Here is a 5,473-nt window from a genome sequence, read left to right as displayed (position 1 = left end):
TCAATTCCTGATGAAAAACGGAGTAAATTAAAAACAAATAAAATGACAGCAATAATATTCCATTATTATCATATATTTATAAAATATTAATATAATTACTGAAAATATGACATCAAACCTGGAGTTAATGACAGGTGTTACAGGCACGGCCTGTCTCTTTAAGAGAGGTGTTGCATTGTGGGAGGTGGCGGCATAACTGGGTTGTTTACGTGTGGGTAATGTAGTGTTTCCGGTCAGTCCGGGTGTAGATGTTCTCCGTGTGTGCTCTCTCTGTAAAGTTATCATGCAGCGTGTTCATGACCATAAAGAGAGGATTTAAGTACATCATACCCTCAGATACCTGCCTGGGTTAGGGTTAAAAATACATAACCCAAAAACAATGCCAAATAAAAACTTTTGGAGAACAAGACAATGAAAGTAATGTAAAACACAAAAAAATAAATGAATCAAAAAACAACAAAATGAGGGGAAAAAACAATAAATACACCGTCAAAAGCTAAAAGAACAACAACAAAAGTAAAACGGGGAATAGTAAACAACTCAAAAACAAGTATAAGCGTAGATATGTACCGGTATGTGTGTTTTATATGTGTAAGTTTAAGTTAAATCCTGTTGAACATCCTCTCTCGCTCCCTGTTCTGATCGATGCTCGACTAGCCATGCCTGTAACGTTTCACTGCGCATGCTCCGATCATGCCGATGTGGCCGTTGTCTTCCAGACCTTCCTGACGTCACCCAGAGTTTAGGATGAAATAATGAGTGTAAATAATGAAGCTTTTTATGGTTTTACAGCTGTTTGGTCTTTATAGTGGAGTCAGTGTGGGAGGAAGGAGATAGACTTATCAACAAATGTGAAGGTAGGATTATTTTAATCAGGCTCTACTACTGTGTATCAACACAGAGTAATGAGTCATTACGTGTTTATAACATGTGTAATAATCATATCCAAACATAATGATAAAAATCTATTTATACTGATAAAGCAACAGGGAATGCACTCACCTCTGAAGGTGTGCTATGGTATCTGCCACTAAGATGTAGATAGTAAATATAATACTTTTTTTCTTCTTCTTGTTATTAATTGTAAAATGAATGAGTCTGTGATAACCACATTTATTTATTTAAATAATATCCAGTGTTATCCAGGAAGTTCTATTATTATTCGCATCTTAAAAATTTAAATCCTTGTTTTAATCAGAAATAAAAATGCATTAAAAAGTGACCACAAAACGGTGGAAAAGGTGGTAAAATGGGATTTTAAAAAAACACAGAAAATTGTTAAAAGTTGCAAATTAGAGAAAAGTAAAAGAAAAAAAGAAAAGAAGGGGAAAAAGAGGGGGGGAGGGGTTGCAAATTAAAGTGACCAAAAACGGACGGAAAAAGTGGTTAAAAAAAATAAATAATACATGACTCAATTGTCAATATTGGAACAATGATTTTAAACTGGCAAATAATAGGCATGACAAATGGCGAATGTGGTTAAAATGGCAAAATAAGTATGGATTATGGTGAAAAGAGGTTAAAAGTGACAATAATGGGTCAACATATGCAACATTAGGTGGAAAAAGTGGTGGAAAAGGTTTATGAGTGCTGAAAATGTCTTCAGCGTGGAAAAAATGTGCAGAAAAGGTATTAAAAATTTGTTGGAGAAGTGACAGAAATGTAGCAAAAAATGCACTAAAAGGAGCAAAAAATATGGCAAGAAATAGTGATGAGAATAGGTTAAAATATGGCAAGTTTGGTGCAGTTGCAGAATGCCCTTATTGTGGCAATTAAAAATAGAAATAAAGTGTAACCTTTAAAAAAGAAACATTTTGGCTTTTCTTCAAATCTCATAAAAGTAAAGTTTGCAATCACAAATGTTATTTTAGAACAGTAATGATAAAGCTATTTATTAATAAAGTTCAAAGAAAAAAGAGCAGCTGTTAATGGATCTTCTTCATCCTCTAGTGTGTAAGTTCTTGACGGTGGAGATGCAGGAGGCGCTGGAGAGGACAGGTCGGTCCAAGGAGGTGCTGGAGTTGGGGGAGGTGCTGGACACGGGCAAGAATAGACGCAATATTAAATAGTACCCGTTGTAAGAACAACACACTCATCAACCATAATTATCCTTAAATAGCTTTAGAATGCTTAGGATTTTAAAGCATTGCATCGTGGGTAGTTGATGATCTGTGTGTTGATGTTTAGGGAGACCCGTTTGACTGAGGCCGTGGACAACATCTGTGAACGCATCCTGCAGTACAGCGTTCACGCATAGAGGCCTGGAAGTCTACGCTACGCCAAGGTCAGTCCACCGCCTCATTGTTACCTTTAAACAATCCTCCACTGGTTTTACAAGTTTAGCCTAAAACCTTTGATTCTAAAACACAGGACAAGATGTTAATACCCTTTTTGTGCGAGCACGTACAAAAGTTTATGAAAAAAGCTTGACCCGGGGAACAGAACACCCATCCCCCCACAGGGCAAGCAAGGGCCTAGGATGCATCATCAGTAGTGTTCCTCCGGATCATAGGGTGTTTCGGCCATTCACTATACACCCTCCCCAGAGTTGGCCAGCCACAGGGTGATCAGCCCATAGCTTGCATCCCAGGCCCACACATGGCATGGGCGCCCTGCCCCCCAGAGCCAAGCCTGAGCCAACCACATACCCCAACCCGCTATTTGGGGGGCCCAAGCGGTATCGTTCCTCTTCAGCCAGAGCCACTGGCTGCTTCTCTCTGCTGACTCCGATGCAGCTTTGATGGCTGCGCGCTGGCTCTGGCCCCTGACTCCCAGGTCCCTGAGTAGTTTGGTGGTAGATGTTGCTACAAACCCTCTGCATCCAACCTCCACTGGGCGGACTTCTGTATTCCAGCCGCGATGTTGTGCTTCTGCTGCTAGTTCGGCATAGCGCAGGTGTTTTCGCTCATATGCCTCATCTATGGAATCCTCCCAGGGTACAGTGAGCTCGATGATGTAAACCTTCTTGATGGAGTGGGACCAAAGCACCAGATCAGGCCTTAAGGTGGTGGTGGTGATCTCTGCAGGAAACGCCAATTGTTGGCCAATATCTACCAGCATTGCCCAGTCACGTGCTAAGCACAGCTGGCCTCTCTCTGATGATGCCGAGCTTCTCCTGGTTGCTTTCACCCCTTCACCGACAAAGGCAGTTGTCCATGTGGGGTTGGCTATTGGCAGTGGTAGGGAGTTGATGGCAGATCTTTTGCCCTCAAAGGCGGCCGCAAGGCTCTTTAGGACTTGGTTGTGGCGCCAAGTGTACCGTCCTTGGGTGAGACTGGCTTTACATCCTGTTAGAATGTGCCGGAGAGAGGCTGGCCTGGAGCATAGGGTACAAGCTGGGTTCTCCCCAAACCACTGATGGAGATTGACAGGTGTTGGAAGGACATCATAAGTAGCCCTGATGGTGAAACGCAGACTCTGTGCTTCCATGGCCCACACCTCTCTCCAGCTGAGCCTCCTCTTCTCCACAAATGTAATTATTAGAAGATCTATGCCTAACCAAACCATATTTGTTTAATTATTGTTTTTTTTAATTGGCTTTCATAAATAATTATGCATATTTACAGATATTGTACATGATATGAGTGATAACATGTGTTGTAAAGGCTATTTTACACAATAGGTGTGGCTACAGATTTATACTTGTCCGTTGGTGTACCATGGGCACTAAAAGTCTGGGAACCACTGATCTACACAACTAAAAAGTACAAACATGTAGAGGCAGCTCAGTGGGAGCACTAAACAGAAACTAAAAAGGAGAAGAAGATCAGAAACACAGAACATATAAAAAAGCATAAACTGAATATAGGTCATTTTTTCACTCCAGTGTATTTTGCCAGATCAGGTTTATTGTTTAAGTTAATTTAAATTAAGTTCATCAAAACCTAATGTAAATGATCCTGATGACATCATTCATACCATAATGATGGTAAATGATTTATATAGAGCTTTATCACCACTGAAACAGTCTCAAAGCGCTTTACACATCAACTCATTCACCCATTCACTCTCACATTCACACACCAGTGGGACAGACTGCCCTAGTCGACCACTAGTCGACCACTGGGAGCAACTTAAGGTTCAGTGTCTTGCCCAAGGACACTTCGACACATAGTCAGGTACTGGGATCGAACCCCCAACCTCTCAATCAGAAGACGACCCACTACCACCTGAGCCACGGTCGCTGATAAGGTGATTACACACACCTTATCAGTGCTCCCCAGAACATTTCCCCATAAAAAAAACGTTCCTTGCCTCACGGTGACGGCGGTTGATTCTGTTCATTTCCGCGTTGAACCGTTTTCATTGGTTGATTCCATTTCATTTCATTTCATTTTATTTATTCTTTTTTCATGGTAATGCAACATAAATTGGTACAACAATCCAGCAAACACAACAATAATACATTCCATGAAAAGAAGAACAGGAGTAGGATGAAGAAAACATCTTATAAACTCCTCCCCCATTCTTAACAAAAACGTTACAAATTAGATGGCCTCAACGATGCCAAAAGATAACAATAGCCCAGAACAGATGTAATCAACTTTCGATTTTAACAATTTTCACTTTTTTTTATTATTTTTTTTTATTTTATTTCTCAATTATTATAAATGATTTTGCTAAAACAACAGTTGTTGTAAATTTAACAATTTTCACATTCATCTTTATACAAGTTAAGTATGTGCTGTTTATACTTGTATTTGAATTGAAGAATATTTGAACAACATTTTAGATCATTTTCTAGAGAGTTCCATTGTATCACCAGATACTGAGACACACTTTTTTTTGAGGGTATTTCCTGCAAAAGGTTGTTTTAAGTCATTATTTATTCTGCTTGTCTCACTGTTTACAGTAAAAAGGGTTTGAATTCCATGCGGTAACAGACAGTGTTTTGCTTTATGAACAACTAATAAAGTTTGTAAAGCAACCAAGTCCATCAGTTTGAGTAGTCCTGACCTCAGAAACAGTCCTGTGGTTCGCTCTCTTGGAGCAACTCCATGAATTATTCTTATTGTCCTTTTTTGCAAAAGAAATAAGGGCGTTAAATTAGTAATATAAGAATTACCCTATATCTCCAAACAATACATTAAATATGGCAAAATAAAGGAGCAATATAGAATTCTCATTGCCTTGTAATTCAACATAAACTTTACTTTACTCAAAACGGCAATGTTTTTACGAATTTTATTTTTTACGTAAGCTATGTGCGACTTCCACTTAAATTTTTCATCAATGAGAACTCCTAAAAACCTCAATTCTGACACTCTCTCAATAGTTATTCCATTTAAAGTTAAATTAACACTATCAGGATATTTTTGATTTGTGAACAACATACATTTTGTTTTGCTTAAGTTTAACGACAATTTGTTTTTATTAAACCATTTCTGAAGTTGGACCATTTCTTGTTCAACAGTTTCCATTAATGTTCCTAAGTTCTTCCCCGATACAAAAAAATTAGTATCGTCCGCAAAAA

The 5,473-nt window shown here is 38.9% G+C and overlaps 1 long non-coding RNA gene across 1 annotated transcript; it reads left to right on the top strand.

Moving 5' to 3' along the window:
* The first annotated feature begins 205 nt into the window (after window positions 1–205).
* On the top strand, window positions 206–2,285 carry LOC114460132 (uncharacterized). Its single transcript, XR_003673546.1, has 3 exons — window positions 206–857; window positions 1,951–2,077; window positions 2,188–2,285. It is a non-coding gene; the product is annotated as an uncharacterized LOC114460132 (long non-coding RNA).
* The last annotated feature ends 3,188 nt before the right edge of the window (window positions 2,286–5,473 follow it).

The sequence above is a fragment of the Gouania willdenowi genome, unplaced genomic scaffold (assembly GCF_900634775.1).
Source record: "Gouania willdenowi unplaced genomic scaffold, fGouWil2.1 scaffold_401_arrow_ctg1, whole genome shotgun sequence".
Classification (NCBI taxonomy): Eukaryota; Metazoa; Chordata; class Actinopteri; order Blenniiformes; family Gobiesocidae; genus Gouania; species Gouania willdenowi.
The sequence above is the reverse complement of the archived record's forward strand: the minus strand, read 5'-3'. Positions and strand labels throughout refer to the sequence as shown.